At 40.3% G+C, this 13,906-nt stretch overlaps 1 long non-coding RNA gene across 1 annotated transcript; it reads right to left on the bottom strand.

Annotated features, from left to right (window-relative positions):
* Positions 1 to 104: 104 nt before the first annotated feature.
* LOC120544704 lies at positions 105 to 2,594 on the bottom strand. Its single transcript, XR_005636541.1, has 2 exons — positions 1,659 to 2,594; positions 105 to 606 (listed from the first exon to the last, which is right to left on the bottom strand). It is a non-coding gene; the product is annotated as an uncharacterized LOC120544704 (long non-coding RNA).
* Between the last annotated feature and the right edge of the window lie 11,312 nt (positions 2,595 to 13,906).

The raw sequence follows: 13,906 nt of genomic DNA, 5'->3' as shown, positions 1-13,906 counted from the left end.
ATCTCAGCCACAAGATGTCACTGTAGGATCATGTTCAGACAAAAAGCTGGGCTTTATTCATGCAGAAATGTATACTTTATGTATGCGGACATTTTACTGTAAAATCCACGTATGCATTTCTATTTTATTTACATCTGTTCACAAAACATTCACATATACATGGTGCCAACATTTTGTACAAACACACAAAATGAAATTGTGTAAAATCTTACTCTGGAAAGTGCACAGCGACAGCTGTGAGATAAATGTAAAGGGGTAAAGAGTGTAATATTTCCTTCTGAAGTGTAGTAAAATTAAAGAGATGCATTTAGTGAAAATATTTAAGTCAAGTCCATTTACTTTAAAATTGTTAGTACAGTACTGGAATTAATGTGTTCCTCTCCACCACATACTGTATGTTGGAATTGGGCTGTCAAAATGAATATAATATTTTGTCTTTTCTGTCCGTCTCTAAAATATTTTCAAAAACCCATAACATTATATTGAACATTTTAAATATGTAGCAGATAAAACGACCATCCTGCTCTGTGGTATAGGCTAATACATTATTCAATCAATCAATCAATCAATCAAGCTTTCAAACATAACAAGATGCAACTCAAGGTGCTGTACGAGGATTGGATGAGAGCAAAAACAGAAAAAAAAAGATTTAGAAACTAAAAAAAGTAGATTAATACACAAGACTAATGCACACTAAGAGAAATGAAAATATGGATGAAATATGAATAGCTAAAACAGTCAAATGTTGAAAACAATATCAATCATAAAATAAGCAAAACCGTAAGAAATTAAAAACAATAACCTATACATAAGTATAAACACCAAAACAATAAAATGATAAGACATTACGTGCAAGCCAGACTGAATAAGTATGTTTTTAGTTTACAGTTATTACATTGTATGATAATACAGATTTTAGATAGATAGATAAATAGATAGATAGATAGATAGATAGATAGATAGATAGATAGATAGATAGATAGATAGATAGATAGATAGATAGATAGGTAGGTAGGTAGGTAGGTATATAGATAGATAGATAGATAGATAGATAGATAGATAGATAGATAGATAGATAGATAGATAGATAGATAGATAGATAGATAGATAGATAGGTAGGTAGGTAGGTGGTAGGTATATATAGATAGATAGATAGATAGATAGATAGATAGATAGATAGATAGATAGATAGATGGTAGGGGTAGGTAGGTAGGTAGGTAGGTAGGTAGGTAGGTAGGTAGGTAGGTAGTATAATAGATAGATAGATTTATAGATATAATAATAGATAGATAGATAGATAGATAGATAGATAGATAGATGGATAGATAGATAGATAGATAGATAGATAGATAGATAGATAGATAGATAGATAGATAGATAGATAGATAGATAGATAGATAGGTAGGTAGGTAGGTAGGTATATAGATAGAGATAGATAGATAGATAGATAGATAGATAGATAGATAGATAGATAGATAGATAGATAGATAGATAGATAGATAGATATACAGTAGATAGATGGATGGACTTTATTAACTGGGAAATGACTGCGTTACAGCAGCAGGTATAAGACACACAACATCCACACAGAATAACAAGCGATAATAATAATAAAAAACACCTACTCAAACTTGAAAAACAATGAAAAATATACATACAGTCTGACTGCAGTTCCCTCTTTTTCCAGGGTAAAAGCTGATTAAGAAAAACAAAAAGGTGTCCACTGAAGCTGGAGAAGAACTAATTAAATAATAACATAAATTAGCAGCCAAAGCGTTTGGAAAGGCCTTTAGTGTAACAGCCTCCTGATCAGCAGATGTCCCACGATGCAGCAGTGCATTCTGTTCTGTTTCTAGGCTCCTCTTGGCCAGCAGTCATGCATGGTTTTATGAGGGCTGCAGTATAGTATAGGCTGGAATGTCTCCAGACACAGCTGGTATTGTATACGCAGAAGCGAGCAGACAACCATGAAAAACAGGAAGTAGATAGTGGGGGAGGGGGAGCCCCAGCAGTCCCTCTGATCCCCTGCATATAGCCCGCGCTGGAAGTCATTCAGAGGCCTCTTCTGCCACCAGAGCCCCCCCCGTGTCAGAGATCATCGCTCATAAGTAATCACGCATGCTCGTCTTTGACTTCTCGGCCAGCCTATTGTTTTTCATTTCATTGTTTGCAGCCACAGATTAGTTCCATTCAATTGCCCCGTTATCCGAGACAATAAGATATGACCCCACAATGCAATGCTTTCCATACAAAAAGGCACGCCTTCAGAGCATGCATTAATTGCCATTGTGGGATTTGTTTTTGTTGTGTCAGCTATTGGCTAACCAATGGTGCAAGCCGACTAAGGGTTATTGTTACTGAGTGTATTAAGCGGTGTAGCCACTGCTGGGGCAAGCCGCCGCCCTCTGTCCCACTAAGGCACTTAGCTCCACCTCGACCAACTACAATATGAAATTGCTGTTCGGATATTAATGCAACCATAGTCTACATCGACGAAGTTTCATTTACAGGATTGTTCCGGTTCCAGGTTCCGTCGGACGTCTCTCATTTTCGTCCGGATGTCCGTTACCTTCCTCTTTCTTTGTGTTGGCATTTTAAACTCTAGGACTACGGTTAACTGCTCCTCAGATCTCTGCAGGGTAAATCCAGACAGCTAGCTAGACTATCTGTCCAATCGGAGTTTTCTCTCGCACGACTAAAACTACTTTTGAACGTACACATGTTCCACCAAAACAAGTTCCTTCCCGAGGCTGTTTTTGCAGCGGCACCGTGGCTCCGTCTGGAGATTCGCGCCGCCCAATGACGATTGTGATTGGTTTAAAGAAATGCCAATAAACCAGAGCGCGTTTCTCTCCCATCCCGGAATGCTGTGTGGACTAACCAGACCCTCCTCCGCAGCGCTGCGGAGGAAGGTCTGGCAAAGCGAGACTATAATAATAATTAACTAATATGATGTATTAGACATGTAACAGAAAGAAGCTGTTTATTGAAGAAGTAAATGTTGCAACCATCTTTAAACCAATCTCACATTTCACATTTCCTCCTTTAAAACCATAAAGTAAATTCTGCAAGTTTAGTTTTTGGTGATATATGGTTTGAACTGTTACATACCTAATTAATAACACAAAACATCATAGAGATTACTACTGTTCAACTGATTGCACAAGAGGCTACTATAGCTGCTGTGTAGAGGTGAACCATAACACTTGTCCTTGTCCATGTGTGGGTTCACGCTGTGAACTCTTCTGCAGCCCCCTCTCTCCCATACTGACTGGTGTAATCTGGCTTTACCCGCCCTCCATATGGGAAGGCTGCATTCGCTGCATGGGAGAAATCCACTTAGTAAGAGAGGGTGAGAGAGAGAGAGAGAGAATGTGACTCAGATTCTCCTTACATTCGTCTGATCCATTCACTGTCCCCATCCGTCATCTCTCTGCCTGCCTGCGTCACATACTAACCCACTGTGACCAATGGTTGCTTTACAGGGCTGCAGGGCACAACACACCTGCCCAGTCCCACCTGTTCCTGTTGCACTAGACTTAGCATATGTGTGTGTTTCAGTGGTAAGATGTAACTAAGTACATGTACTCAAGTACCTACTTGTACTTTACTTGTGTCTTTTCTTCTCATGCAGCTTTCTACTTCTACTCCGCTACGTTTCAGAGAGAAATATTGTGCTTTTTACTCCACTACATTCATCTGACACCTTTAGTTACTCTACAAATTAAGATGTTTGCACACAAAACACATGTGAAGATTTTTCTGCATTAAGTATTTTTACTTTTTGTACTTTAAGTACATTTTCCTGATGATACATACTTTTATTTTCAATGCAGAACTTTTACTTACAGAGTATTTGTTACAGTAACAGTGTGTGTGTGTGTGTGTGTGAGAGAGAGAGATAAATGAACAATTTACCATCTGTCAAAGAGGCTTTGGATGAGGTCAGCTTTACCTTCATCCTGTCACCCTGCCCTGAGGATTACACCATCACATCTCTCTGTTCCACTTACCTCTGAGAAAACTTAGTGCTCCATCCATTCATTCTTTCACTTTGTGCCACAAACAAAAACCATGAGGTTACTTGGCATTATCAACTCAAACCCTATTACACAAACTGCCTCCTTATTCTCTACTGACGCCCGAAACTCAGCCGTAGCTTCAGCCTTTGGACACACAGACAAATGATGAACGTCGTTCCTCGAACCCGTACTGTGTTTTGGGGAAAGTCTTGGTGTGAGCTACAGAGTTACCTTAAACTAGATTATGTTATTAGCATGGAAGATTATAAAAACAGGATTAAGGGCTATTTGACCACACAAACATCGCTTATTTCAACATTTTTGGCAGGTTTTTTTCCATTAACACCAGTATATTCACCACTAGACCTATTTAATTGCACTAGTTTTACACTTATTTTTTGAAATTCATGGTCAATAAGCCTCAATTTTAATAATTTTTTAATTTTTTTAAAAAAAAAAAAGGTAATGGATAATCACAGATCTGTCAAAGTTTAGTCAGGGTAATGCTATAAATTGAATAAGACACCCAAACTTTTATGAAAATAGAGATCTGATCCTTAATTTCCTTTGTGAAGAGCATCTTATGGAACCATCCATGTTATTTAGGGGCAATTTGGTTAAAAGAAACCCAAATTTATGATATAGAAACTTTGAAAAAGGGTCAAATTTAACCCGAGGACAACATGAGGGTTAAAGCGTGATTTATGGCGTGATTTAGGCTCCACGCAGAGCTTCCGCCGTAGCCTACATAAGTGGCCTGAAGTTTATACCTGTGCGTTGGTGTGTGCGTCGATCTCTTTAAGAGAATAGAGGGGCCGGCGTGTGTGTGTGTGTATGTGTGGGGAGTGTGTGGGAGAGCGAAGTCTAGAGTCATATTGAGAGAAACAAAGTGTCTCCTCTGTGCTTTCTGATTTCATGTTGTTTATGGAGAAGGAGAACCAGGCAATGAGTCGGGGGGGAAATGCAACGCTACCACGCCACGGCCGAGCGACGTGCTTCGCCGCGACGCGTAGTTACATGTATAGAGAGGTGCACGTCAGGCTAGGGTCCAGGCGTAGGGGTAGCCACGGCGCGACACAGAAGCATAAATCAGGCTTAAGTCTCTCATTCTCTTGTTCTCCCTCGTATCAGAGATTTTGAATCTCATTGGGAAATGTACTGGTAAAACAAAATGAAAAATGTAAATAAAGAATCCCCTCCTTCTGTGAGTTAAAACTATCCTTTTTCAAAGAATGAGAAGTTGTTGGAGTCACTTGTGGCCTTGTTCCCTCCTCCCAGTGTTCTTAGGGGGGGAGACGAGAGAGTGAAAAAGGAGGGAAAGGACAGCACCAGGCAGCAGCTGTGATGAAGGGGCTCCCCCATACCCAACACAACAACAGCATTGTTATCTGAGACCCACCTAACGCCCTCCCCCCTCCCTCCCTCCGCCCTTCTGCCATGTATGTATACATACAGTATCTTTACACAGAGACTCCCGCGGAGGGCTGCAGGACAACATGCTGATTTTCATGTCCTGCAAAGCCCGTTTTACAAGACAAAAGGGAGAAATGTAGAGGCAAACAGCTCCGCAAGTTGCTTTTCAGTTCAGTGCTAGGTGGAAGAACTTCCATTATCAAACTATATGCAAGAAGATTCAGGATGTTTGTACCCATATGCACAGTAAAGACAGCCTACACAATGCAATACATAGCTTACTTTGCCAGTCTTCCTTACACAGCAACAACTAAAATTAAAGCTGCAAGCAGAGAGGAACAGGCCCTCGCACTCTGTGCACGTCGGGGGTGCCGGCACCTCCCAGTGGCCGTGACCGTTGGATACTGCATGCAAGATTTAAAATGAATTCCCTCCATAAAGTCAAGTCGAGTCAACTTTATTGTCAATTCTGAAACGTGCAAGACATACAAGAGGAATCGAGAATGCGTTTCTCTCCGACTCACAGTGCAATAATTACAAAAGATCAGAAATATATACAACACAATAAATACACTCGAAATAGTGGGAAAGTAAGGGACAATTTTTAAATGAATCCAAATCAGAAAATGAGTTACTGCCAAGTAAGTACCACTTACAAGGAATTTGCCATGGTGGCTGGTGCATACATAAACATAAATAAACATATTTACACATTATTTGAAATGAACGATAAGTGTCCGGAGAACAAGGAGGGAGTTCAGAGTCCAGTATATGTATCTGTGTACTGTGTGTGTATGTCTGTATATGGACTGGTTTGTGATGTATAGCTACTTTAAATGAGTAGATCACACACTTAGGCTATGTTCAGACTGCAGGCAAAAGTGGCCCAAATCTGATTTTTTTGGGGGGGTCAAATGACCAGAAGTAGTGTGAACACTCAAATCTTGCCCAGGTCGGATTTTTTCAAATCAGATTTAGACCACTTCCATATGTGGTCCTGAATCAGACCCAGGTCTGATTTTTTTCAATGCAGTCGCAGTGTCAACAACCAAGGCGGATTTGATGCGACTTTTACGTCAATCTACATCGACATTTGTCATAATTCTGCGCCGGTGGGAGTTAGCCCTAGAAAAACTTGACTAGGCCTACAAAATGGAGAACAGTGATGGAGCTAGTCAATGGAGGGAGAGAGAGGTGTTAGACCTAATTAGTGTATGGAGCGATACTTCAATTCAATCAAAACTATTAGGGCCATACCATAACCGCTCCGTTTCTGAAAAAATAGCAAACGAAATAGAAGTACGGGGACACAGGAGAACGTGGCTTGGTCTTTTGCACATGCGGGTCAGTTTCGAAACCGCAAAAAAACAGTTCACAATGGAATGGCTTGAAATGGAATTTTAAAAGGTAATGTGAACAGCCAGACAAAAAAATCGGATCTGACCAAAAAAATCGGAATTAAGCATTAAGACTTGCGGCGTGAACGTAGCCTTAGAGACCTTGCTGTGCCTTGTTCCTCCGTTTAGAATTTTGCTTGCCACAAAGAAAAACCGTGTTTCCGTGTTGCTCTGACCACAAGGATGATGAATGCCACGCCCGACTACATAGAATCAGACGTCTTCTGCCCCTAAGTGGCTAACTCAGCTCCTTGTGCTACATTCTGTCCACTATTGTATCTTTATTTGACCCTTTCAGAGGGCGTCTGCTTTACGAGCAACAAGTGATGGGTCATTGTACAGTACTATTTAGTAGTAGTAGAAATATCACAATGTTAAAGTAATCCATTACAAGTAAAACTCCTGCATTCAACATTAGACTTAAGTAAAATCACAGAGGTATTGTGAGCCAAACGCACAGTATCACAGGGTAAAATAACCCCTTCCACAGTGTTATATCATTACACATATTATATTATTGTATCACCATTACTGCTGATTTACTGTAATACCTAAAATCCTAAAGTGGAAAGTAGCCGAACAGCTACTTCCCACAGGCTGTTAGGATTTTAAATGGACTGTGCCCCCTCCCACTGCCATGTTTCCTTACTGTGCAGCTACCTGCCTGAACTGCACTTTCTTTGGACTAAACACACTGCTATTCTGCACAAGCTGCTACTCTCCACTGCACTTTAATATTCTGTGTCCAAACTCCTGTTGTATGTTTATAGCTTTTATATCATATTTTATGTTTTTATCCTATTTATTTACTTGTTTTATACTGACACTAGCTGGGGGAACAATATTTTATTTTTGCATTTACGGAAGTACACATGACAATGACAATAAAGTAAATCTCTATGCTGTATTGTGTGTATTGTAGTTCATTTTAACTCCTTTGTAAACTTTGGAGTAGTTTAATCTGTAACAATGCATCATTTTGTCGCTGTCGGGCAGAAACCTTGCATCTCCATATTTGGTTATTTAATTTTTTTTCTCATAGATCAATGCTATCGGTCACCCTTTATGCCTGTTTGTGGCTTTTACAAATATACAAAGTGACGAGGCAATTTCCCCTGACTGAGGTAAATAGCTCCAAAAAATATGTACAGTATATTTCCTGAAAAACAATGGTTTTGGACATACAAGGTTTTTACCCGACCGCAACGATATGTAATCTGATCATATAGTTTGTACATAAGGTCTTAAGTATAGCTGTCAGATGAATATAGCATAACGTACAGTATTTTCCTCTTTAAAATGCAGTGTAGTGGAAGTATAAAGTAGAATAAATACTCAAGTGATGTACAAGTCCTTAAAGTAATCTACTTAATAAAATGTCCCTGGTTACATTCCACCCCTGTATGTATTATATTTCATTCTCTGCTCATGAGTTGAATGGATAAGACAGCAACAACACAAATAGAAAGCAGAGATGTTTCTTCCACAGTGAAACTGCAAAGGCAGGATTTCTTAATACAGGGGTTGTGTGTGTGTGTGTGTTTACATCAGGATATGGTGTCTAGTGACTTGGAACTGCACACAACTGGCTTACAATGTTACAACCAGATTCACGAAGATCTGTCTTTTCAACACATCAGCTGTAAGATCATGTCTACAAACATGTTTATAATAAAGTCATTTGTCATGAAGCGGCCCCAAAGGCCCTGACACACCAACCCGACGGCCGACCTTCGGCAGAAAAGTACTGCCTCCCCGAGTTGGTCAAAAAAGTGCCTTGGAACACACCGAAGTGACGCCGACTTGAGCGTACGTTCTGCGCGAGACCTAATACGTCCGGCAGCTGATTGGACGAACGCGCCACGTGGGTCTGGCCACTCCCGGATTTTACAACCGAGCATAATGGCGGCTTCGTTCGGAATAGGATCTCATAGTTTACGAAGCTAGTTCACCGAAACGTGTTTCTGAAAACATTGTAAGCGAGAAATAGGCAGTGCAGTTGCTGAATCTGTCTTCATTTTAGATCGACAAAGGTCAGTTTAAAAGATTTTCATCAGTCAGGCTCATCCCGCTCATCATTTCCAATTTAGCACTACACCAATCAGATTGGCCATTGAGTCCGACTACCCGCCTTCCGATTCAACATGTCAAATCGGGCCAAATGAAGGCCGACGGCTCCTCCGACTGACGACGGCACGGAACACACCGAACAGACTCGAGTCACCGACCTGTCTGACGGCCGATAATCGGGTTGGTGTATCAGGGCCTTAAACGGCCTTCCGTAGTGTTGAAAGAAAAGTTCTCTCAGGTCCGATTCAGTGGCTGGTCCGGATGAGTTTTATTCACTGTGCAGTGGAGACAGCAGTTCTCAAGAAGCTGATGAATTCTCTCTGCCCAGGAAGAGTTTCTAGCCAGGGTTTCATACAAGCTAACGGGAAACAACAGAATAAACAAAAGCTGAGAAGACAGTCACTCACAAGACTATGTGAGTAGATTTGCTTTGACCCCATACCGTCTGCTCAAACTACTGAAAAACAAAGGACCTTTGATTAGTTAAGGTGTGAATTCCTGTTGGAGCCCACCTGGGCTCTAGATAAAAGGTCTCGCTCACAGTGACCCAAAGTGAAATGCTTTGTTTTAACACGAGGCTAGAGAAAAAGGCAGAAAGACTTAATTAAATCAGGAGCCACTCAAAGTTTGTTGATCAGGTAAAATGATAGGAACTTAATCAGTGAAAAGGAAGAATATTTGGATAAAATGAGACTGAAAACTGTTAGGTAATGCATTTTCTTCTACAATAACCATTATACACGATACAGTATTCCTGGGCCTGACGGTTATTTCTGTATCACATATCACATCAGTGCCATAAGGAAATTTGTCCGAAATGTCATTTTTCAGTCAATTTGAGCTTACATACAAATGTGATAGACAGGTCCCCTGCTCTGTATTTTCCCTGAAGCTCAAGACAACATGGGGTAGAAACCTTGTGTTTGTCTATACAACCAGCGGGACTGGTTGCTGTTATCAAGGTTTACACTTTTACTCATAGACTGTATAATATGAATGGACGTGTGAGGTGTGTGACGTCACCCATTGGTTGGTGGAGATCTGCTCTGAGTCGTCGAGTTTGCCGTTGTGGGCGCAGCCATCCTGGTTGCGGATGTGACGATTATAGACGATAGGGAGGATTCAGGGAGGAGCCACGTTAACTTACACACTTTCACTGGCATCACATCATAGCCACGCCCTAAAACACCCCCTGCTTTATCGGCGATTTTAAAATCAACGAGACCATAATTCAAAAAATTAACATCATTCTGTGTTGCAGAAGACTTAAAACTAGCGATTGAGACCATAAACTCATTATGAAAATGTTTACTGAGGTCATAAATCAAGTGAGAAGTAGGGTCACTTTCTCATAGACTTCTACAGAAATCGACCTCCTTTTGCAACCGCAGGAATTCAGATAGAATGCAGGTTTAAGGAGTTTCTCCCTGCTGGAATTCAGATAGAATGCAGGTTTAAGGCACTTCCGCATTTGCAGCACTTCGCCGAACCGGATGCGTTGTCCATTAATATTATACAGTCTATGCTTTTACTACACAGGATGATTCTGTTGCAAACTGCAGATGCTTCATTAAAGCTGTTTTAACAATACAACTTCATTTAATACAGCACCTTTAACAGAACAAAGTCACAAAGTGCTGCACAAGAGTAAAGCCTCTGACACACCCACCAGACGGCCGACCCTCGGCAAAAAAGGGAGTTGGACTGATCAGTCTCCCCGAGTTGGTCAAAAAAATGCCTCGGAACACACCAAAGCGACGAGACGTAATACATCTCCATAACAGCAGGCGGCGCTAATTTGTATTGTTGCCCAGCTGATTGGACGAACGCGTCACGTGGGTCTGGTTTCTCCAGAAATTCAAAGCCAGACTGTCATGGCGGCTTGTTCAGAACACAATCTCATATTGTACTAAAATAGTTCACCGAAACGTGTTTCTGAAAACATTTTAAGCGAGAAATAGGACATGCAGTTGCTGAATCTGTCTTCATTTCAGATCGACAGTTTAAAAGATTTTCGTCAGATGTTGAGAGACTCTAGTCACGCTCATCCCGCTCCTCATTTCCGGGTTAGCGCTCTACCTCATTTGAGTCCGACTGCCAGGAGTGCCCGCCTTCCGATTCAACATGTCAAATCGGCCAAAATGAAGGCCGACAGCCCCTCCGACGGACGACGGCACGGAACACACCAAACAGACTCGAGTCAGTGACCTCACCAGACTGTCCCACGGCCGATTAACGGGTTGGTGTGTCAGGGCCTTAAGACTAAAAGTAAGACGACAAAACGATAAAAATAACAAGCGATAAACAAGAATAAAATAAAATAGATATAAAAATAGAAAGAGTAAAATAAAACTTAAAAATGAACAAAATTACAATGATGAGACAGAGGCCAATAGGTGAGTCTTCAGCTGCTTTCTAAAAGCAGAGACCACAGAATGTAGGACAATGGAGGGGGCGTCCCACAGGGTCGGAGCCACCATTTCAAATGCACGCTCACCTTTTGTTTTAAGTGGCAACAAGAGAAACAGGCACTTCATTCATGAATTACCCCGTTTACTGAAGTGGACCAGTGGGGTGAAGTAAAGCCGCATGTGACTTGGCCTAATTGTTTACACCTCTGTGCTCACGGGGAGCAGGCAGATAGCTTTAATTTGGAAAAGATATGTGAATCTATAGGGTGTCAAACGGGGGGATGGGCCGCATGTCTCTGCTGTAAATTTGCAACCCACCAAGGGCATAACTCTGGTTTCAACATTGGGTGGGGGGTGGTTGAGATCGTGAATTTAAAAAAGCGACAAAAACATCTAAAAAATTGTCAGAAAAAACCTTTGGAAAAGCGATGCGACAATGCGTCAAAAGGCGACAAAGATGTCAAATACTGTCAAAAAAATTCTAGTAAGGCAACAAAAACTCTAAAAAGAAAAAAGCAACAGGAACGTTTAAAGAAGCGGAAAAATTTCGGAAATAGCGACAAAAACACTGAAAACACGAAATTAAAGAAGGAACAAAAACTTCGGAAAAAAAGCCCAGTTTTGATTGTTGGGGGGGGTTGTAACCCCCCATCCCCCCATAAATTACGCCTATGCAACCCACTATTGTAGATGAATGTATTTGTTACATCACACCTTGAGGTCTGTTTTTTCCTCCTCACGTTTATGAGAATTTTGTTTTATTTTTATATTTATGAAATGTATTAATATGAGGGCAGCAGTACAGTAAAACCTGGAATGTGTTGCCACACATTAGCTTCAGTTAAAATAGATCTTGTCATTACACTGTCAATGTCTGACTGCTTCTCTGAACCTTCCGAGGTAATACACCTATTCCTGCTCCATAAAACAATCCTTAAAATGGTGTGCCATAACAATCCTTGCAGCAGTATCATTTCCATATCTCAATACATGAAAAGTATACGGCCTTGGATAGGGTATGGCTGTTTGGCAAAGGGAGCTGGAATAAATATGGGATGATACAGCTTGCTATATATATGTATGTATATATGAGGTAGGTGGATAGGACAATACATACAGCATATACAGTGTGCATGGATTTGTATTGGCAGTGATGATATTTACATGATTAAAAAAAAGTGTGTTTATTTAAACTATAAAAAGTATAACTTATCCATGCTGGAACTTTAAAAAGCCTTCCCAATATCTTGTGAAACCTCATGTGTGATGACTCCTTGGTGGCCAACAACCAAAGCCCAATACCAGCCGAGTTTTATAATTTAGCACCTGAAATTTGACCTGTATGTATGTATTCAAGCCTTTGTTAGCAATAAAATGTCCCAGACAGGTGTGAAATTGGAAGGATACTCCAAACAAAATTACATTTGGTGTGTTCACAAACTGCTGTCGAATGCGTCCCTGCAGGAAATGCCAGTATACAGTGAACAAGGTCTGTTGGTTTGATGTTGTCAGACAGAAGAGCTTGATGTAACAGTAGCAGCAGAATAGCTCAACATACCTTACAAAGGTACTTTATTAAACGCTCTTGGGGAAATTCAATGAAAAGAAGTAGGCGTGAGTAAAGTATCCCTGAATGGAATTACTTGAAAACAAACGGCCTACAACCAATCACATGACATTGCTGACCACTTGGAGATGACCGAGCCAAATGCAAAAAAGAAAAAATTTCAAGTGTAAATTTTGTTTAAAAAGATACAATGGCCTGCTTGCCTTAGCTATAAAAATGATTATTTTGGCAAACTGAGAATAAAAATGTCTTAGTACACAATAACCGCCTTACATAAACACTAAACAAGCCATATTTCAGAAAAAGAAATATGAAAATAAAATGGAATAAGAATTAGGTCTGGGTATTGGTAGTCAATATTCTTAATTGTTCTTAATTTTGCGTTTTAATGTATGTACCTATTGTAAAGGCTTAGCTTAGGGTTTAAATGCTGTGGCTTGCGGAATTGGTTTATGCTTTATACTTACTCGCTATACAAATAAACATTAAAATCCAAAAAAGGACTCAATAGTATGGGAACTTCTCTAGTCAAACAATACCTGCATTTGAACCTTTTTGCACCCAGATCTAAAAAACAACACTATTTGTATAGTTTTGCTCGCAGCCAATCCCCGCAAGCGTTCTTCGCTTTAATGCGACGTGTGATTGGCCCACGACTGCAGCAGCTATGACCCATACAGTCTGTGGTGTGGTGAAGTCGAGCGCATTTGAATACTTTCAAATATGTATTTGTGTAAAAATTATTTGGATGGGGTGTTGGTGACATTTTATCCGACTGAATACTTCCATTCACATGATGGGTATTGAATGAAGTAGAAGAAAAAGGTACCAAATGAAGTACTCTATTGGTAACAGTATCACTTTAAGGGTACTGGTATTTGTAATAGTATAATACCCAGCACTAATAACCATCTTCTAAAACAATAATAGTGGACTGAAAGCTGCAGTAACCTGAAGTTGTTTTGAAGATCCCCTCCACTCAAAATGTGTTGTATGTTTATGTTGCCTAAACTATCTAGCCTAACT

Source organism: Perca fluviatilis, chromosome 16 (genome assembly GCF_010015445.1).
Source record: "Perca fluviatilis chromosome 16, GENO_Pfluv_1.0, whole genome shotgun sequence".
Lineage (NCBI taxonomy): Eukaryota > Metazoa > Chordata > Actinopteri > Perciformes > Percidae > Perca > Perca fluviatilis.
This window is presented reverse-complemented; position numbering and strand designations above follow the sequence as displayed.